Below are 22,990 nucleotides of genomic sequence, written 5' to 3' on the forward strand. Positions count from 1 at the left end.
CCATCTCCTAACACTGTCACATGGGGGATTAGATATCAACATAGGAATTGGGGTGGGGAGGCCACAAACATTCCATCTGTAGCACTGTCTCTTGGATTCTACTTGAGCTCCTGGCCTATCTTTTGTTATCCTTCTACTGAACTAAATGATGTCCATGGAGATGGGAATGAGGGACAGATTGGTAAAGAAGACAGCCCTGGTGGGTTTCACATAAGCATTTGTTTTGACCTCAACAGAGACGAGGTAAGTTTGCAGGGATTTTCAGAAAAGAGGCCAGGAATGTTGTAACATACTAGTTGAATGATGAGCAGGTCTGTTGGAATCCTTTGACCTGGAAAAGGGGTCTGGTTTGAATACTGGCCTCTTCTTCTGGTGGTATCTTAATCTCACCATGGGCATCCATATCTCCACCACTTAAAGTTTTCCTGTTAGGGTCAAACAGAGAAGCCCCATCCCTAAAGTGATCCATGCAATGTTGGCAAGCCAGTGATTTGTACCTCTAAGACCTTTCAGAAGAAAATACTTGGAAAAGAAGTTGGAACCTATGGAAAGAGATGAATATTGTTGAGGTCTGGAAAACAATAGCACTTTTAGTGAATGTGAAGTTGATGGGAAGTATGTGGCAAAAAGACAGAAGAGTGGGGAATGGAGAGAGAGAGAAAGAGAGAGAGGCAGGGAATATGAGAGTCACAAGGTAAACATTTATTGCAGGATGACCACGATCTACTGTTGACTCTATTGAGCACATGGCTCATGGTGAGTGTGAGAAGGAGCTGGAAATTTGCTGTTGTTGCCTTGTCTATATAGTTCCCATCTGCTGGGTGTGACTAATATTTAAAGATTGCTCTTTCCCTTCCACATGGTCCCAAGAAACAGCTTCTTACAGAGTTCAACCAGGGAAACACAGTGACAGGCTCCAGCCCTGGAAAAAAATGAACTTGGTATATGGAGACAGTACAAGGCTGCATACTCTAGGAATTGAAGAAATCATTTCAAGGGTATCTTTGACAATATGTGCTCTTTACCATCCCTGTTGACTTGGAATCTCCCCTGCCCCATCCCCGCACTGGAAGGGATGGGGAGAAGGAACAGGTAGCCCACTTTCCTGAAACCTTCAGCAGCTCTCATCCTTTGGAATGTTTTAATCCATTGCAGTTTCAAATACTCCCACTGGAGGGGACGAGACCCTTCCCCCAACCCACTGTGCCCATCCCCAGTGGAGATGTGATTTCTAAGCCCATGAGAGCTCGCTTCACCAGGGATCTTGGGCTCCTGGCTCTGGTCCTTGAGCAGCCTTCCCCAGACGCCGCCCCAGCCCCAGCTGGATTGGTGCAGGAGGGTTAGCTTGAAAGTGAGCTTGAAAGCTGACAGCCTCACTGCTGGGCACCTCATTTGTTGCTTGGTGCTCTGGCCACTGGCTTGACAAATACAAATGCCGAGTTACCTTTGTGAGCCTTTCACTTGAACACAGGGGCCCTTCACTCTCCTCCTTTGTTAATGGTGCATTGGGAGGAACGAAGGAGTGAATTCAGCTTTTTATAGCCCTCTCTAAAGGTCAGGCTTTCTTCTGTGGCTGGAAGTGGCCCACAACACACTGTGTGCATAAAAGGGATGGATTACCAGCCCTGCCTTCATTGGGGGCTGTGCTGAGCACATAACCTACCTTTCCTTCCTTTGGCAAAGCCACCCAGGGCTTGATTCAATGTGCTTAATTTCTGACCCTGTGTGAGGGCCCCCCCACCCCAGTCCACACTCCCATCCTTTAATGCCAGAACAATCCTCACCTAGTTCCCCTGGGATGTGCAACCAGGGCCATACTCAGTATGAAGCAGGTGTTAGATTGGCGTGAATACAAACCCAAACCCAAACTAGGCACAAGTTGCAGGAACTGGAGAGAGGGACCAAGAGCCAGGCATCCATGTGTGCTCAGAAGTAGGTTAACAGATCAAACATCCCACTGTGTGGCTTTTGTTCACCTCACAGGGACCCGTGTAGATTATTGATAATTCACTCAATACTCACTGATTGTACACATACTTACTGACCACCTACCATGGGGCACACTCTCTTCTAGGTGCTTGGAACCCAATGAACAAAATAAAGATCTCCGCCCTCGCCGAACTGTCATTTGACACCTTGTACAAGATCGTGGGAGCCATTGCATTTATTGCCCAAACTCAGAATTCTGGAGAGGGAAAGTGGTTGCCGTGGAGAAGCAAAGCCGGACCAAGGCATCGACCAGGACTGTCCCGGGAAAGCCACAGCGAGGACTGCAGTGGCCCAAGAGCTTCCCTTGCAGTGGATACAGTTCAATAGGTAGGTGCTTCTGTAATGCACTTTAGAGGGAAGCATCCATGGGTTCCAGTCCCAGCTCAGCAACTTACGAACAGTGTCACTGACTATTCTTCCCTGTATTCTGATCTTCAAGTTGCCTGGGTAATAACAAGGATTAGGTGAAGTCACACATGGAAAGCATCTACCCCACAGGGTTAATGAATATTGGTTTCCCATCTTTCCACTCAATGCCAACTCCCCCTGACACACCCCCACACCACACATACAGCCTGTAGAGTTACTAGAAGCTACTCTTTAGCATCTAAACAATTTGCTTGGATTTGCAAAAACTTATTTTGGTTAAGTAGCTACAGGAAAGTTTCCACTGGGGGAAAAGAGGAATAAGATCAGTGAGAAAATCATGATGATTACTACATTTATTATGGGTTTACTCTAACTGTTAAATAGTTGTTATGTTTGCTGTGTTCCACGATCCTTGCAATATCTGTGAAGCAAGTTGTGTTTTTGTCAACCCATTTCAAACATAATGAGAGAAAGGCCTAGGTCAGGAGTCAGCAAATATGATCTGTAAAGGGCCAGTAAGTACTATCTTAGGTTTTGCAAGCCATATGGATTCTGTTGCAACTATTCAAGTCTGCCTTTGTAGTGGGGAATCAACCATAGACATGTACACAAAGGGCATGGCTGTGTTCCAACAAGAATTTATTTACAACAGCTGTATTTGGCTCCCTGACCATAGATTGCTGACCTGTGACCTAGAGATATAAACCTAGCTCAAGTTCATCAAATGAGTGGAGTGGTTTAGCTGGGATTTGAGCTATACATATACACACTGTTCTGCATCTGGGTTTTCTGTAAGTCTTGGAGATTTTTTTCCAGATTACAACAAAGCCACCTCATTCTTCTTAATGACTACAGAGTAATCCTTGTTATGGCTGAATCCTAAATTGTTTAGCTGGTCCCCTTCTAGCAGGTACTGAGGTCTGTTATAATCTTCTGCTATCACAAATAATGCTGCAGCAAATATCCTGTACATGTGTCATTTTGCCTGTGTCAAAATGTATCTTCAGAATGGATGCTGGAGTTCCAGCCATCATATCTATGTCCCAGGCTGGGAGTAAGACATGGGGAAAGGCAAAAAGAACTGTTTGCAGCTGTCTGTCCCATGTCTCAGAAGCTTTCCTGTAAGTCCCAGCTAAGAACTTCCCTTTCTATTTCACTGACCTAAATGTAATCACATGGACATATCCGGTTGCAGTGTGAAGGGAGACCGCACTGGCTTCATAGAGCCCAACTGGAGATTGTGGCATCTGGTAAGAGCTGATGGTGGCCAATACTGGAGAAGGGGCCATGAGCATGCAGAGAAAATGGCATGGGCTTGAATTTTTTAAAACCTGATAGAACTTCCACATAATTTCCAGTTTTGCTCAAGGCTATTTAGGAATCAATACCCAAAGCAGAGTCTTACAAGCATTTCATTCCTTCCGTCACCTCCGGTCATCTAGAAAAAGAGAAGGGGAATGGGGAAAGGGGAGGGAGAAAAGGCTTCCTGCTATTGGACTCTTGCTGTGGGGAATGGACAACCCACCACCCCACCTCACGAAGATGATCTGACAGCCTGAGTGCCTCTTTTGGTCTCCCATGGAAGTGGTGGATAAGCACAGTGCCCCCAGGTAACTCTAAGGAGGGGGTTTGGTCCACGCTGTCCCTCACTGCTATGGCTTTAAGGTTTCATTCCCTCAAATGGGGATAAAGTGTGAAGTGTTAAGTAACCCTCAGACTCTCAGCCTTAGCTGTCACCCAGGAGGTGTGTGGTTTTATTCCCTGTCTGGAAATGGCTTCTCTCACCATCCCATCCTTCCTCCGCTCTGGGCCCAATTTTAGCAAATGACATTTTATAGAAAAATTGGAGATAATTTTTCTTTAGACATGATCTCATCCCCCCAAAATACCACTTAACATTATTAGTAACACCCCTCATTATCACCTTAATACAGAATTGTGAAATAGACTTTATGTCCACATACTTTGATCAACACCAATGACTTGCTCTTTTCTAATTTCACAAACAATAACTTCAAATGCCTCAAATATATCCATGGTCCTCCTGAACCCTAAAGTGAAATCATTAAAAAATGCTGTAGATCTAATAGGACAGGGGGTGGTGATTTAATGAAAGATCTTAAGATTAATTTGATGTTGAGAGTGAGACTAAAGATAGTCAGGGATGGATCTGGATTCTAATTTAGGCAACTGCTTGGTTCTTTTAATCCCCAGTGGCTGGCACTCTTCTGGCACAGAGCAGATGCTAAATAAGCACTTGAGAATGAAAAAAACTTCTCCCCAACTTCACCTCCCTTGGTTTGATTTCCTTACTTCTCTCTTACATTTTGACCGTTCTCCTAGTCATTCGGTTTGAAACCACCATTGACTCATCTTTCCTTTAGGTCCTGTATAAGGATCCTCCAGAGAAACAGAACCAATGGATGTGTATATAGGGAAAGACACTTACATGATTAGGGAGGCTGGTGAGTTTCAAGATATACAGTCAGCAAGCTGGAGACCCAGGGAAGTTGCAGTCAGAAAGCTGGCAACTCTGGACCCCCAAAGAGCCAATGAATGTTTCAGCTCACGTCTGAAGGCAGGAAACATTGATGTCCCAGCCCAGCAGTCAGGCAGGAGGAGCTCCCTCTTACTTTCAGGAGGGTCAGCCCTTTTGTTCTATTTAGACCTTCAACTGATTGCATAAGGCCTCCCATGCCAGGGAGGGCAATCTGCTTTACTCATTCTACTGATTCAAATACTAATTTCATCCAAAAACACCCTCGCAGAAACACCCAGAATAATGTTTCACCAAATGTTGGGACATCTTGCATAAAATGGACCATCACAAGACCCTTCTGATTAGCCAGCAAGTCCTGCTATTCTTCTGGAGAGGTGCCTTCTATGCAGTCAAAACGTCTCCCCAAACCAGTCACTTCCCTTGGTTTGATTTCCTTATTTCTCTCTTACATTTCGACCATTTTCCTAGTCATTTGACCTGAAACCACCATTGACTCATCTTTCCTTTAGGTCCTGTATTAGTCAGGGCTCTCCAGCGAAACAGAATCAAGAGGATGTATGTACAGGGAAAGAGCAGGAAAAGATATTCTGAGCAGGAAAGAGAGACACGCTCAAAAGGGGGTAATGAGGGTAGTTTAATGACAGGACTATTCAGAATGGTGAGGGCGGGATGGAGGAACTTCAGCTTGAGGATCTGTGAAGCCCCCAGGGGCCTGTGGAGTCAGGAGCTGCTCTGACCTCCAGGCCCGATGGGGCAGGTGGAGGGGACGTGCTGGGCACTGTTCAAAGCACTTGATACATATTACCTTTTAAAAAAACAGCTTTAGTGAGACATAATTCACATACCATACAATTTACTGATTTAAGGGGTATAATTCATTGGCTTTTAGTCTAGTCAGAGTTGTGCAACCATCACCACAGTCAATTTTAAAACATTTTCATCATCCCCCCCAAAGAAGCCCTGAGCCCCTTAGTTCTCACCCCCCATCCCCCAAACCTACACAGTCACTAATCTATTTTCTGTCTCTATAGATTTGCCTATGCTAGACATTTTCCGTAAATGGACTCATATAATCTGTGGTCCTTTGTGATTGGCTCCTTCCACTTTGCACATTATTTTTAGGTTCACCCATGACAACCCAGGTGCCATCATTTTACAAGTAGGGAAATTAAGGCACAGAGAGGTTAGGTAATACCTGGTAAGTGTCAGAGCAAGAATCCACACCTGGATGGTATAGACCCTCATGCTATGCTGCCTGTCACCATAGAGCCCTCACCCAGGTCCTCACCCACCCTTAAGGGGGGCACTACAATAACGTCCCCCTTGGTCTCTGTCTTCCCTGCTCCAGCCCATCCTGAACCCACCACCCCATTTATATCCACTCAAGTTCCATCTCGGTCACACTTCCTACACTCAGGGGACATCAGGCCTGTTTACCTGCTCAACATTTGTTCTCCCCCGTCCTGGTGAAGGCACTCTGGCTTCCTTTTCAGGAGCCACCCTTACTCTACTCTCTGCCACATGGCTTGGGTGGAGTTATCCCTACCCCACCTGCTTGGGAGCAACCACATGACAAAGCCTGGCCAATGAGAGCATCACAATCCCCTGGGCTGCAGTGATTGGCTGAGAGCCAGGAATGTGACCTGATTGGAGAAGAATGAGGGTAGAGATGGGGGTGTGTGTGCTGTTGATTCTGGGAAAGCAAAGTTTTCTCCTCTGCAGAAGCTAGAAGAGACCATTACCCTTCTTGTGGATGGAGGAGTGTTAGGAGGTGATGTTATGGAAGCGCTACGGTGATTCTGCTGGCATAGGTGAGGAGGGTCACTGGGGGGCATGGTGAGCCTCATATCACACTGTGGAAAGCAGAGAGGTGAGAGACAAAAGCCAAATATTTGGTTTGAGGTCCTGGATCAAACCATTCCTGAAGAAAACATCCTCTGGATTTAGCAAAACTCCTAAGTTCCTATTAAAGCAAAGGTAAGATGTTTTGAGTCTCTTTTAAATGATATAAGAAAGGAGCTTGACTTTCACATTCTAAAATTCTTTTATTCCACAGCACCTGGAATAATATGCTCCTTTCAAGCAGCCAAATAAGTAACTGAGCTCATTATTCTTTTAATGCCCAAATTGTCTTATCCAAACACACACACACAGAGCATCAGCAAATAAGTGCAACAGGTGGCATCTCCATATGCCTTTTTATTGTTTTAATTAAGCCAGTTGGAAGTCAGGCATGGAAAATACTAGAAAGGCTGCCTTCCCCAGCAGAATAGGGAGCATTGCTGTTCACTATTGTTTCCACCTGATGCAGACAACTTGGTGTGGCACATGTTTCCAGCTGTCACAGTACTGAATTGTCTGGAGAAGACTGGAACAACAAGTCACATTTTAGCAGAAAACAGTGCAGGAAAGTGGGGACAGAATAGAAATCCTGAATCAGCCCAGAAAAGGAGGATATAAAACAGGGGGAGCATCTACTTGGTGGCAGATCTAAAATAAAGCCCTGGTGGAATTTAACCACTGATTCTTAGCCAGGGTTGCACATCAGAGCCCCTGTGTGCTTTTTTAAAACTTATTCACCCTTTAGGCCCATACATTCTGCTTCAGTAGAACTGGGTAGAGCAAGAACATTGGTAGAATTTTTTTAAATCTCAAGAGTTTATTCTGATGTGCATACCCAAGTAAGAACTCCAGGATTAAGAATTTAGGAAATTCTGTATAACCCTGGAAATACAATTGAAAAAGTTTCAGAAAAGAAACAAGTATCTTGGTGAGAAAGTCTCAACAACCAAACATAGGAACAATAACTAAAAAGCATTTCTAGGAAGAATAGTTGAGACATAATCACAGGATAAAAGTTTGCCGGGCTCATGCTGGGTTTGGGGTGCAGATGAATGAGAGGCCCGAAGGACATTCACAAGGTTGACCCACTTAATGCTTTCATCCAGAAGTTTCTAGTGGTGTCCAAATGGAGATCAGGACGGTCACTTGTCATTACTCATAATTATTTGTGTCAATTCATTCTGTTCCATTCTATGAATCTGCAAGATTTTCTTTTTTTAAAGCTTGATTAGTGTATCTAACTTTGGTTGAGGGCCTGCTAAGCTCGCTCGAGCCAGGTTGAGTGATGGTAGAAAACAGAGAAACAACCAGGCAATCATAGAATGCCACACCAACGCAGGAAGCTGAGGGATGGAGGGATGAGGGAGAGAGGGTGGGATGACTTCACCTAAGAGACAGGGGTTTGAAAGGGCAAAGAGCCTTTAGCAGGAAAAGGGCAGAGCTTGCAGAGGGGAAGAAGACGTGTGTGAGTAAGGTGTGTCCGGGAGCCTTTTGAACTAGTGCTTAAACGTTCAGTGTGGCCACTGTTTGATGCTTGAAGCTGGTTTCTTCATGTGGCACCCTAGGCAGAGACTAATCGCCTCCCGTTGGTTATTCTCTCTCCCTTTTCTGGAAAAGAAAATGCATCCTCCCTGATAAGGACACTCAAATCTGGGCCAGTGCAGACGGGACAGCCAGCTAAGCCCTCTGCATCCTGCTTGTGCGAATGTGACACCCCACGCCCGTTCAACAGCGAAGATCGGATTGGAACCAGATTACCACAACACGTAGCAATCACCTCCTCTGCTCTCCAGGCGTTGTTCCTATGACCTTCTGGAAATGACTTGCGGGGTTGGCTGCGGGCCCGCGGGACTCACAACGCCGGGGCGAGTGCGCCCTCTGGTGGCCAGCGCGGAGCGTGCGCCCTTCCTCGCCCTTGGGGCCCCCGGGAGCTGAACTTCCTCAACCTGCGGGATCAGAGGCCCACCGGGCTGTCGCAGACCAGCAGGGCTGCCTTTTAAGGCGGTAGGAGTGGGAGGGAGCCCGTCCCCGAAGGCAAGAGCAGCCTTTTGAACCCTTGAAAACCTATTAAGGAGAAACGTGCTTTGTGCTCCCGCAGGGCTAGGAAAGAGCGTTTTGAGGCAAAGGTTCCTTTGTTCACCTCAGTTGGGAAAGGTCAGTTTTTCTTTTTCAAATCTCCAGGATTTAGAAGTCTTAAGGAGGCCCTTAAGGGGGTCCTGGGATGAGGTAGGGAGTTGTTAGCACGTTCTCAAAGAAGTATGAGATCTCCAAAAGGGTAATGAACCCCGAGGGTTTCCTCCTCCTGCAATTACATAGACTATGTTCAAAGGTGGTCGCTGAAGCATGAAATGTCCCCAGATTCTGTGTCATTAATAACCCAAGTGTCCACTGGTAGGGGCAGAGAGGAATCAAGAGGCTGAGTGGCCCTGTAGTCAAGTCCAAGCCTCTCCAGCATCTAGAGGACCCTGCCTGCATGTAAGTGAAGAAGACAAAATGCACAGTATTATTCCATCTAGGGAATGAAACAGACCCAATTGTGTGCTTGTATGGATAAAAGATCTTTTTAAAGAGTATGGAAAGGTACACAATTATTATTAATAGTGGTTATTATGTCTAGGGAATAAGTTTGGAGGTGGTGCTTTCATTGTGTGTTTATGTTGTTTGATTTTGAGACAAGTATTACTTTTGGAAGTAGGGGGAAAAAACAAAGAAAAATACATACTGTCTTGTGTGGCAGATTGCCGATAGTTAATCACAAGTAAAGCAAGTGGTCCATCTCCTGGTAATCAACCGGCAGACTACAGGGGGATGTCCTTGTCTCTGTACATTCCTTTTAGCCCTGTTGTAATATTTTACTAGGTGTATATATGCATTATTGCAAAAAGATTTAATTTTTTAGAAACTGGGCAATTTACCTGTGTATTTAGTCCAACCAATGCTTACTGGGTGGTAGGCACTGTGCTAAGCTTAGAAGATAAGGAAATGACCGAAATGGTGTCTGTCTTCCATGAGTTCATAGTGTAGTTCAGTGCTTCTCAAGCTTTCATGTGTTTCCAAATCACGTGGATGTGTTGCATATTGGTTATCTATTGCGGTGTAACAAATCACCCCCAAACTCAGCAGCTGAAAACAACAAACATTTATTATCTAGCATAGTTAATGAAAGCCAGGAATTGAGGAGTGACTTAGCTGGGTGATTCTGGCCCTGGCTCTCTCATGAAGTTGCAGTCAAAACATTGGGTACAGTCATCTGAAGGCTGGACTGGGGCTGAAGGATTCACTTCCAGGATGGTGCACAAACATGGCTTTCGGCAGGGGGCCTCAGTTCTCAGCCATGTGACCCTCTCCACAGATTAACTGCTTTAGTGTCCTCACTGCATGGCACCTGGCTTCCCCAGCAGTCAGTGATCCTCGACAGAAAGGTGCTAGTTGCAATATCTTTTATGACCTGGCAACCTTGGCAGTCACACACCAACATTTCCATTATATTCTGTTTGTTAGAAACCAGTAGCTAAGTATAGCCCACACTCAAGGCAAGGGGTCTTAGGCTCCACTGACTACAGGAGTATCAAGGAATCTGTAGACATACTATAAATACCACCACTTCTTGTTAACATGCAGATTCTGATTCAGTAAGTCTGGGGAGGAGCCTCACATTCTGCATTTCTAACACACTCCTGCATGGTACCACCACTTTGGTCTGTGGGCCACACCTTGAGTAGTGAGGGAATCAAACACATGCAAAGAACTGGTCAGATGGTCTCTTTGGAATGCTACTGCTTGCAAGAATAACATCCTTTGTCATCCTGGCATCATCTCTGGATGGTGTCCAATTTTACAATCAGATTTACCCTGAAAGGTCAGAGCAGTAAACTAAGGGAAGGACAAGATTACCTTGCTAATGCGTAAGGACAAACTGTAATGGAATTAAGAACAAGCGAAGGGGGGATTCAGAAAATCTCTCTGGTCTTGTTATGGAATTTCTTGGAGCATAAAACATCAGCTATCAATTCTGAAGGGGATGCTAAACAAACAGCAGCAAATCTGGGCTTTTAATAAAGACTGTGCCTTCATATGACTAAGACTCCTGACTGTAATACTTACAAAATTAGCTTGGATGCAGAAGGGCAAGAAGTAGCACCAGAATCTCAGATCAAAGCTTCTACATGCTCTGCAGGCTTGAAGGGTAGTGTGTTAAAAAAATCGTGTCCCCATCCAACAGCCTGAGTTGAAATTTGCTTTAAAATGCAGCATACATCCAGTATTTTTTTTTTAATAGTTATTTTTTATTGAAGGGTAGTTGACGCACAGTATTACATTACATTAGTTTCAAGTGTACAACACAGTGATAAAACATTTATATACATAATTCTAGGTTCCAGCTATCACCCTACCAAGCTGTTACAATATCTTGACTATATTCCTTATGCTATACATTACATCCCAGTTACTTATTTATTTTACCATTGGAAGTCTGTCCTTTTTTTTTTTTTGTGAGGGCATCTCTCATATTTATTGATCAAATGGTTCTTAACAACAATAAAATTCTGTATAGGGGAGTCAATGCTCAATGCACAATCATTAATCCACCCCAAGCCTAATTTTCGTCAGTCTCCTATCTTCTGAGGCATAACAAACAAGTTCTTACATGGAGAACGAATTCTTACATAATGAATAAGTTACATAGTGAACAGTACAAGGGCAGTCATCACAGAAGCTTTCGGTTTTGCTCATGCATTATGAACTATAAACAGTTCAAATATGAATACTCATTTGGTTTTTATACTTGATTTATATGTGGATACCACATTTCTCTCTTTATTATTATTATTTTTAATAAAATGCTGAAGTGGTAGGTAGATACAAGATAAAGGTAGAAAACATAGGTTAGTGTTGTAAGAGAGCAAATGTAGATGATCAGGTGTGTGCCTGTAGACTATGTGTTAATCCAAGCTAGACAAGGGCAATAAAACATCCACGGATGCAGAAGATTTCTCTCAGAACGGGGGGGTGAGGTTCTAAGCCTCACCTCTGTTGATCCCCAATTTCTCACCTGATAGCCCCCCTGCGACTGTGCCTGTCTTAGGTTGTTCCTCCCTTGAGGAATCTTACCCGTCTCTGGCTAACCAGTCATCTTCCGGGGCCATACAGGGAAATGTAAAGTTGGTAAGTGAGAGAGAAGCCTTATTGTTTGAAATGGTTAGCTTTTTATTTCTTTGCATATTTATGCCCTGTAGCTTCTATGCCCAGCATTTGTCTTGAGGTATCTTTACCCCTTGGAAGAATTATGATACTCGGTAAATTTGATATGAGGCACGAGTTCTATTTAAGGGTTGTAATTAGGAAGGAAGAAGAAAAGCTATAGAAGTAGCAGGCGGAAGAAAACATGGGAAGATTGATTATTTCTTTGACATATCTTCTTGTAGAGTAACTTCAGCATGTATAGGTTTTAAGCTACTACTTAAATTGCGCACACACATTAACATAATAGGAGTATAGTTACATAACCAAAGCATATCTGTAATTACCAGCCATCTCCAGTGAAACCAAGAAAACCAGTTAGGCACCTTAGGCATTTGTGAAAACTTATCTATGATATGGTGGATATTGTCCAACTGAACTTGAACAGTCTGAGAAAAATCCTACAAATTAAAACAACCCATTCCTGGGGAATGTTCACATCCCTTATGTTCTTTTAACAGTAAATAGTCTGTAGTTGTAAGATTTTGGAGCGCTACAATTTGCACTTCTCCTACTTCTTGGTTGAGTTCCAACAGTATAGATCCAGTCAAATTTGTTGTTTTACTGTATGCACAGGCCAGCTTAGATATCTCCTTCCTCATTCCCATGGCAAGTCCAGGAACTGGTGGGATGAGTGCATCTACAGCTGCAGCAGTGCGTGGAACTTTGTTGGGGTTTTTTGATGATCATCTTCTGGCATGAGTCTTCCAGAGAGTGCTGATGTTGGAAGTTCTCTTTCATATCGTATCTTAGTTCATTTTTGGGGTAGCCCAATTAGGCTTTGATATTCTGTATAAACGCAAACAGACCCTTTGCCTACACTTTTATATGCCCTTTATACCCTTGTGTAGAACTCATTGGAGGTTACCACACAGGAACAGCCCCCCCTTTTTTCTTTTTTTTGTTTTTGGTATCACTAATCTACACTTACATGACAAATATTATGTTTACTAGGCTCTCCCCTATACCACGTCTCCCCTATAAACCCCTTTACAGTCACTGTTCATCAGCATAGCAAAATGTTGTAGAATCACTACTTGCCTTCTCTGTGTTGTACAGCCCTCCCTTTTCTCCTACCCCCCCATGCATGTTAATCTTAATACCCCCCTACTTCTCCCCCCCCTTATCCCTCCCTACCCACCCATCTCCCCCAGTCCCTTTCCCTTTGGTACCTGTTAGTCCATTCTTGAGTTCTGTGATTCTGGTGCTGTTTTGTTCCTTCAGTTTTTCCTTTGTTCTGATGTTCCACAGATAAGTGAAATCATTTGGTATTTCTCTTTCTCCGCTTGGCTTGTTTCACTGAGCATAATACCCTCCAGCTCCATCCATGTTGCTGCAAATGGTTGGATTTGCCCTTTTCTTATGGCTGAGTAGTATTCCATTGTGTATATGTACCACATCTTCCTTATCCATTCATCTATCGATGGACATTTAGGTTGCTTCCAGTTCTTGGCTATTGTAAATAGTGCTGCCATAAACGTAGGGGTGCATTGGTCTTTCTCATACTTGATTGCTGCATTCTTAGGGTAAATTCCTAGGAGTGCAATTCCTGGGTCAAATGGTAAGTCTGTTTTGAGCATTTTGATGTACCTCCATACTGCTTTCCACAATGGTTGAACTAACTTACATTCCCACCAGCAGTGTAGGAGGGTTCCCCTTTCTCCACAGCCTCGCCAACATTTGTTGTTGTTTGTCTTTTGGATGGCAGCCATCCTTACTGGTGTGAGGTGATACCTCATTGTAGTTTTAATTTGCATTTCTCTGATAATTAGCGATGTGGAGCATCTTTTCATGTGTCTGTTGGCCATCTGTATTTCTTTTTTGGAGAACTGTCTGTTCAGTTCCTCTGCCCATTTTTTAATTGGGTTATTTGTTTTTTGTTTGTTGAGGCGTGTGAGCTCTTTATATATTCTGGACGTCAAGCCTTTATCTGATGTGTCATTTTCAAATATATTCTCCCATACTGTAGGGATCCTTTTTGTTCTATTGATGGTGTCTTTTGCTGTACAGAAGCTTTTCAGCTTAATATAGTCCCACTTATTCATTTTTGCTGTTGTTTTCCTTGCCCGGGGAGATATGTTCAAGAAGAGGTCCCTCATGTTTATGTCTAAGAGGTTTTTGCCTATGTTTTCTTCCAAGAGTTTAATGGTTTCATGACTTAAATTCAGGTCTTTGATCCATTTTGAGTTTACTTTTGTATATGGGGTTAGACAATGGTCCAGTTTCATTCTCCTACATGTAGCTGTCCAGTTTTGCCAGCACCACCTGTTGAAGACCCTGTCATTTCGCCATTGTATGTCCATGGCTCCTTTATCAAATATTAATTGACCATATATGTCTGGGTTAATGTCTGGATTCTCTAGTCTGTTCCATTGGTCTGTGGCTCTGTTCTTGTGCCAGTACCAAATTGTCTTGATTACTATGGCTTTATAGTAGAAGAATGTATATCCTGTTGCTTTTGGATGTAGAGTTCTATAGATGTCTATTAGGTCCATCTGCTCTACTGTGTTGTTCAGTGCTTCCGTGTCCTTACTTATTTTCTGCCCAGTGGATCTATCCTTTGGGGTGAGTGGTGTGTTGAAGTCTCCTAGAATGAATGCATTGCAGTCTATATCCCCCTTTAGTTCTGTTAGTATTTGTTTCACATATGTTGGTGCTCCTGTGTTGGGTGCATATATATTTAGAATGGTTATATCCTCTTGTTGGACTGAGCCCTTTATCATTATGTAGTGTCCTTCTTTATCTCTTGTTACTTTCTTTGTTTTGAAGTCTATTTTGTCTGATATTAGTACTGCAACCCCTGCTTTCTTCTCGCTGTTGTTTGCTTGAAATATGTTTTTCCATCCCTTGACTTTTAGTCTGTACATGTCTTTGGGTTTGAGGTTTCTTGTAAGCAGCATATAGATGGGTCTTGCTTTTTTATCCATTCTGTTACTCTGTGTCTTTTGATTGGTGCATTCAACTCATTAACATTTAGGCTGACTATTGAAAGATATGCACTTATTGCCATTGCAGGCGTTAAATTCGTGGTTACCAAAGGTTCAAGGTTAGCCTCTTTAGTATCTTACTGCCTAACTTAGCTCGCTTATTGAGCTGTTATATACACTGTCTGGAGATTCTTTTCTTCTCTCCCTTCTTGTTCCTCCTCCTCGATTCTTCATATGTTGGGTGTTTTGTGCTGTGCTCTTTCTAGGAGTGCTCCCATCTAGAGCAGTCCCTGTAAGATGTTCTGTAGAGGTGGTTTGTGGAAAGCAAATTCCCTCAGCTTTTGTTTGTCTGGGAATTGTTTAATCCCACTGTCATATTTGAATGATAGTCGTGCTGGATACAGTATCCTTGGTTCAAGTCCCTTCTGTTTCATTGTATTAAATATATCATGCCATTCTCTTCTGGCCTGTAGGGTTTCTGTTGAGAAATCTGATGTTAGCCTGATGGGTTTCCCTTTATAGGTGACCTTTTTCTCTCTAGCTGCCTTTAACACTCTTTCCTTGTCCTTGATCTTTGCCATTTTAATTATTATGTGTCTTGGTGTTGTCCTTCTTGGATCCTTTCTGTTGGGGGTTCTGTGTATTTCCATGGTCTGTTCGATTATTTCCTCCCCCAGTTTGGGGAAGTTTTCAGCAATTATTTCTTCTAAGATACTTTCCATGTCTTTTCCTCTCTCTCTTCTTCTTCTGGGACCCCTATAATACGGATATTGTTCCTTTTGGATTGGTCACACAGTTCTCTTAATATTGTTTCATTCCTGGAGATCCTTTTGTCTCTCTCTATGTCAGCTTCTATGCGTTCCTGTTCTCTGATTTCAATTCCATCAATGGCCTCTTGCATCCTATCCATTCTGCTTATAAACCCTTCCAGAGTTTGTTTCATTTCTGCGATCTCCTTTCTGGCATCTGTGATCTCCCTCCGGACTTCATCCCATTTCTCTTGCGTATTTCTCTGCATCTCTGTCAGCATGTTTATGATTCTTATTTTGAATTCTTTGTGAGGAAGACTGGTTAGGTCTGTCTCCTCTGGTGTTGTCTCTGTGATCTTTGTCTGCCTGTAGCTTTGCCTTTTCATGGTGATAGGAATAGTTTGCAGAGCTGGGACGAGTGACGGCTGGAAGGACTTCCTTTCTTGTTCGTTTGTGGCCCTCCTCTCCTGGGAGAACAGCGACCTCTAGTGGCTTGTGCTGCGCAGCTGCGCACAGACAGGGTTTCTGCTTCCTGCCCGGCTGCTATGGAGTTAATCTCCGCTGTTGCTGTGGGCGTGGCCTGGCTCGGGCAGCTACTCCAAAATGGTGGAGTCGTGTTGGAGCAGGAGCGGCTGGGAGGCTATTTATCTCCGTAGGGGGCCTCCCTTCTCCCTGCAGCCCAGGGGTTAGGGTGCCCAGAGATCCCCGGATTCCCCACCTCTGGATTAAGTGTCCCGCCCTGCCCCTTTAAGACTTCCAAAAAGCACCCGCCAAAACAAAACAACGACCACCAAAAAAAAAAAATTTTTTTTAATTAAAAAAAAAAGAAGTTTTTTTTGATAAAAAAAAAAAAGTGGTTGCTCGTTTTTCTTTATTCTCTGGTGCCAGCCTCTGGCCTTTGCTCACTGGTCTTGCTGCCGTGTTTCCCTAGTATTGGGGTCCCTATCCCTTTAAGACTTCCAAAAAGTGCTCGCCAAAACAAAACAGCAAAAAAGCAAAAAAAAAAAAAAATGGTCGCGCCCTTTTCTTTTGTCCTCCGACACCCGGCCTCCAATGCCCGCTCACTGTTCTTGCTGCCCTGTTTCCCTAGTATCCAGGGCCCCCTGGGCACATACTGTGTCTGCACTCTGGTCCGGATGGCTGGGGCTGGGTGTTCGGCAGTCCTGGGCTCCATCTCCCTCCCGCTCTGCCTATTCTTCTCCCGCCGGGAGCTGGGGGGATGGGCGCTTGGCTCCCGCCTGGCTGGGGCTTGTATCTTACCCCCTTCGCGAGGTGCTGGGTTCTCTCAGGTGCCGATGTGGTCTGGATATTGTCCTGTGTCCTCTGGTCTTTATTCTAGGAAGGGTTGTCTTTGTTATATTTTCATAGATATATGGTGTTTGGGGAGGAGATTTCTGCTGCTCTACTCACGCCGCCATCTTCTGCCCCTCACATCCAGTATTTTTTATTGCTATGACTCACATACTATATAATTCCCCCATTTTAGAGTGTACAATTCAGTGGTTTTTAGTATATTCCCAAGATTGTCAACCATCACCACCAGCTAATTCTAGAACATTCATCACCCCCCAAACTTGTATCCATTAGCAGTTACTCCCTATTCCCCCGGTCCCTGCAGCCTGAATCTATGGATTTGCATATTCTGGATATTTCAGACAATATGAAGCTTCCTTCACTAAGCATACTTTTTTAAAAACTACAGTCCAATATACATAAATTTTACAATTTTAACCATTTTTATGTGTAGAGTTCAGTGGCATTAAGGACCTTCACACTGTCGTGCAGCCACCACCACCCTTCTCTGGAACTCTTTCATCTTCCCATGTTGAAACTCTGTATCGAAACATCATGTTTGTAAGGCTCATCAATGTTAGAGTATGTATCAGTAGATGTATTCATTCCTTTTTTAAAAGTATTTATTTATTTATTTTTATTTTGGTATCATTAATCTACAATTACATGATGAACATTGTTTACTAGACTCTCCCCCATCACCAAGTCCCCCCCACATACCCCATTGCAGTCATTGTCCATCAGTGTAGTAAGATGCTGTAGAATCACTACTTGTCTTCTCTGTGTTGTACAGCCTTCCCTGTGCCACCCCCCATGTTATACATGATAATCATAAGGCCCCCTTTCCCCCCCTTATCCCTCCCTTCCCACCCATTCTCCCCAGTCCCGTTCTCTTTGGTAACTGTTACTCCATTCTTGGGTTCTGTGAGTCTGCTGCTGTTTCGCTCCTTCAGTTTTTTCTTTGTTCTTATACTCCACAGATGAGTGAAATCTTTTGATACTTGTCTTCCTCTGTCTGGCTTATTTCACTGAGCATAATACCCTCTAGCTCCATCCATTTTGTTGCAAATGGTAGGATTTGTTTTCTTCTTATGGCTGAATAATATTCCATTGTGTGTATGTACCACCTCTTCTTTATCCGTTCATCTACTGATGGACACTTAGGTTGCTTCCCATTCTTGGCTATTGTAAATAATGCTGCGATAAACATAGGGGTGCATATGTCTTTTTCAAACTGGGCTGCTGCATTCTTAGGGTAAATTCCTAGAAGTGGAATTACTGGGTCAAATGGTATTTCTATTTTGAGTTTTTTGAGGAACCTCCATACTGCTTTCCACAATGGTTGAACTAATTTACATTCCCACCAGCAGTGTAGGAGGGTGCCCCTTTCTCCACAATCTCACCAACATTTGTTGTTGTTTGTCTTTTGGATGGTGGAGATCCTTGCTGGTGTGAGGTGATATCTCATTGTGGTTTTGATTTGCATTTCTCTGATGACTAGCAATGTGGAGCATCTTTTCATGTGTCTGTTGGCCATCTGAATTTCTTCTTTGGAGAACTGTCTGTTCAGCTCCTTTTACCATTTTTTTATTGGATTATTTGCTTTTTGTTTGTTGAGGTGTGTGAGCTCTTTATATATTTTGGATGTCAATCCTTTATCGGATCTGTCACTTATGAATATATTCTCCCATATTGTGGGATGCCTCTTTGTTCTATTGATGGTGCCCTTTGCTGTACAGAAGCTTTTCAGCTTGATATAGTCCCACTTGTTCATTTTTGCCTTTGTTTCCCTTGCCCCGGGAGATATGTTCATGAAGAAGTCACTCATGTTTATGTTCAGGAGATTTTTGTCTATGTTTTTTTCTAAGAGTTTTATGGTTTCATGACTTACATTCAGGTCTTTGATCCATTTCAAATTTACTTTTGTGTATGGGGTTAGACAATGATCCAGTTTCATTCTCTTACATGTAGCTGTCCAGTTTTGCCAGCACCATCTGTTGAAGAGGCTGCCATTTCCCCATTGTATGTCCATGGCTCCTTTATCGTATATTAATTGTCCATATATGTTTGGGTTAATAACTGGACTCTCTATCCTGTTCCACTGGTCTGTGGGTCTGTTCCTGTGCCAGTACCAAATTGTCTTGATTACTGTGGCTTTGTAGTAGAGCTTGAAGTTGGGAAGCGAGACTCCCCTGCTTTATTCTTCCTTCTCAGGATTGCTTTGGCTATTCAGGGTCTTTTGAGGTTCCATATGAATGTTGAAACTATTTGTTCTAGTTCGTTGAAGAATGCTATTGGTATTTTGACAGGCATTGCATTGAATCTGTAGATTGCTTTAGGCAGGATGGCCATTTTGACAATATTAATTCTTCCTAGCCAAGAGCATGGGATGAGTTTCCATTTGTTAATGGCCTCTTTAATTTCTCTTAAGAGTGTTTTGTAGTGTTCAGGGTACAGGTCTTTCATTTCCTTGGTTAGGTTTATTCCTAGGTATTTTATTCTTTTTGATTCAATTGTGAATGGAATTGTTTTCCTGATTTCTCTTTCTGCTAGTTCATCATTAGTGTATAGGAAAGCAACAGATTTCTGTGTGTTAATTTTGAATCCTGCAACTTTGCTGAATTCAGATATTTGTTCTAGTAGTTTTGGAGTGGAGTCTTTAGGGTTTTTTATGTACAATATCATGTCATCTGCAAATAATGACAGTTTGACCTTCTTCTTTACCAATCTGGATGCCTTGTATTTCTTTGTTTTGTCTGATTGCCATGGCTAGGACCTCCAGTACTATGTTGAATAACAATGGGGAGAGTGGGCATCCCTGTCTTGTTCCCTATCTCAGAGGAAAAGCTTTCAGCTTCTCTCTATTAAGTATGATGTTGGCTGGGGGTTTGTCATATATGGCCTTTATTATGTTGAGGTACTTGCCCTCTATACCCATTTTGTTGAGAGTCTTTACCATGAATGGATGTTGAATTTTGTCGAATGCTTTCCCCGCATCTATAGAGATGATCATGTGGTTTTTGTCCTTCTTTTTGTTGATGTGGTGGATGATGTTGATGGATTTTTGAATGCTGTACCATTCTTGCATCCCTGAGATGAATGCCACTTGATCATCGTGTATGATCTTCTTGACATATTTTTGAATTCAGTTTGCTAATATTTTGTTGAGTATTTTTGCATCTATGTTCATCAGGGATATTGGTTTGTAATTTTCTTTTCTTGTGGTGTCTTTGCCTGGTTTTGGTATTAGAGTGATGCTGGCTTCATAGAATGAGTTTGGAAGTATTCCCTCCTCTTTTATTTTTTGGAAAACTTTAAGGAGAATGGATATTATGTCTTCTCTATATGTCTGATAAAATTCAGTGGTAAATCCATCTGGCCTGGGAGTTTTGTTCTTGGGTCGTTTTTTGATTGCCGATTCAATTTTGTTGCTGGTAATTGTTCTGTTAAATTTTCCGTTTCTTCCTTGGTCAGCCTTGGAAGGTTGTGTTTTTCTAGGAAGTTGTACATTTCTTCTAGGATTTCCAGCTTGTTAGCATATATATTCTCATAGTATTCTCTAATAATTCTTTTTATTTCTGTGGGGTCTGTCATGATTTTTCCTTTCTCATTTCTGATTCTGTTGATGTGTGTAGATTCTCTTTTTCTCTTAATAAGTCTGGCTAGGGGCTGATCTATTTTGTTTATTTTCTCAAAGAAACAGCTCTTGGTTTCATTGATTTTTTTCTATTGTTTTATTCATCTCAATTTTATTTCTTCTCTGATTTTTATTATGTCCCTCCTTCTGCTGACTTTGGACCTCATTTGTTCTTCTTTTTCCAATCTCAATAATTGTGACTTAGGCTATTCATTTGGGATTGTTCTTCCTTCTTTAAATAGGCCTGAAAAAAAAATAGGCCTGGATTGCTATATACTTTCCTCTAAGAACTGCCTTTACTGTATCCCACAGAAGTTGGGGCTTTGTGCTGTTGTTGTCATTTGTCTCCATATATTGCTTTATCTCTATTTTAATTTGGTCATTGATCCATTGATTATTTAGCAGCATGTTGTTAAGCCTCCATGTGTTTGTGAGCCTTTTGTTTTCTCTGTACAATTTATTTCTACTTTTATACCTTTGTGGTCTGAGAAGTTAGTTGGTAGAATTTCAATCTTTTGGAATTTACTGAGGCTCTTTTTGTGGCCTAGTATGTGGTCTATTCTGGAAAATGTTCCATGTGCACTTGAGAAGAATGTGTATAGTGCTGCTTTGGGGTGTAGAGTTCTGTAGATGTCTATTAGGTCCATCTGTTCTAGTATGTTGTTCAGTGCCTCTGTGTCCTTATTTATTTTCTGTCTGCTGGATCTGTCCTTTGAAGTGAGTGGTGTGTTGAAGTCTCCTAGAATGAATGCATTGCATTCTATTTCCTCCTTAAATTCTGTTAGTATTTCTTTCACATATGTTGATGCTCCTGTATTGGGTGCATATATATTTATAATGGTTATATCCTCTTGTTGGACTGAGCCCTTTATCATTATGTAATGTCCTTCTTTATCTCTTGTTACTTTCTTTGTTTTGAAGTCTATTTTGTCCGATACAAGTACTGCAACACCTGCTTTTTTCTCCCTATTGTTTGCATGAAATATCTTTTTCCATTCCTTGACTTTTAGTCTGTGTGTGTCTTTGGGTATGAGGTGAGTCCCTTTAAGCAGCATATAGATGGGTCTTTCTTTTTTATCCATTCTATTACTCTGTGTCTTTTGATTGGTGCATTCAGTCCATTTACATTTATGGTGATCATTGAAAGATATGTACTTATTGCCATTGCAGGCTTTAGATTCGTGGTTACCAAAGGTGCAAGGTTAGCTTCTTTACTGTCTAATCATCTAACTTAACTTGCTTATTAAGCTATTATAGACACAGTCTAATGATTCTTTATTTCTCTCTCTTCTTATTTCTTCTCTTCCATTCTTTATATGGTAGGTGTTTTAATCTATACTCTTTTGTGTTTCCTTTGACTGCTTTTGTGAATAGTTGATTTTATTTTTTTGCCTTTAGTTAGTATTTGGTTGGTCTGCTTTCTTTGCTGTGATTTTATTTTCTCTGGCGACATCTATTTAGCCTTAAGAGTGCTTCCATCTAGAGAAGTCCCTTTAAAATACCCTGTAGAGGTGGTTTGTGGGAGGCAAATTCCCTCAGCTTTTCCTTGTCTGGGAATCGTTTAATCCCTCTTTCATACTTAAATGATAATCGTGCTGGATACAGTGTCCTTGGTTCAAGGCCGTCTGTTTCATTATACTAAATATATCATGCCATTCTCTTCTGGCCTGTAAGGTTTCTGTTGAGAAGTCTGATGATAGCCTGATGGGTTTTTCTTTGTGGGTGACCTTTTTTTCTCTCTCTGGCTGCCTTTAATACTCTGTCTTTGTCTTTAATCTTTCCCATTTTAATTATTATATGTCTTGGTGTTGTCCTCCTTGGGTCCCTTGTGTTGGGAGATCTGTTGGCTTCCATGGTCTGAGAGACTATTTCCTCCCCTAGTTTGGGGAAGTTTTCAGCAATTATTTCTTCAAAGATACTTTCTATCCCCTTTTCTCTCTCTTCTTCTTCTGGTACCCCTATAACGCAGATATTGTTCCCTTTGGATTGGTCACACAGTTCTCTTAGTATTCTTTCATTCCTAGAGATCCTTTTATCTCTCTCTGCCTCAGCTTCTCTCTATTCCTATTCTCTGATTTCTATTGTTAATGACCTCTTGCACCTCATCCAGTCTTCTCTTAAATCCTTCCAGAGATTGTTTTATTTCTGTATTCTCCCTCCCAACTTGATTCTTTAGCTCTTGCATATTTCTCTGCAGGTCCATCAGCATGGTTATGACCTTTATTTTGAATTCTTTTTTAGGAAGTTTGGTTATATCTATCTACCCAGGTCTTCTCTCAGGGGTTGTCTTGGTGATTCTGGACTGGACCAAATTCTTCTGCCTTTTCATGGCAATAGAGGTAGTTGTAGGCAGGTAGCATGTGTGTTAGGTGGGAGAACAAAGTCCCTTCCTGCTTTCTGGTTGCCATGCCCTTCTCCGCTGCCTGTGCTGATTACCCGCACA

The sequence above is a fragment of the Manis pentadactyla genome, chromosome 10, assembly GCF_030020395.1.
Source record: "Manis pentadactyla isolate mManPen7 chromosome 10, mManPen7.hap1, whole genome shotgun sequence".
Lineage (NCBI taxonomy): Eukaryota > Metazoa > Chordata > Mammalia > Pholidota > Manidae > Manis > Manis pentadactyla.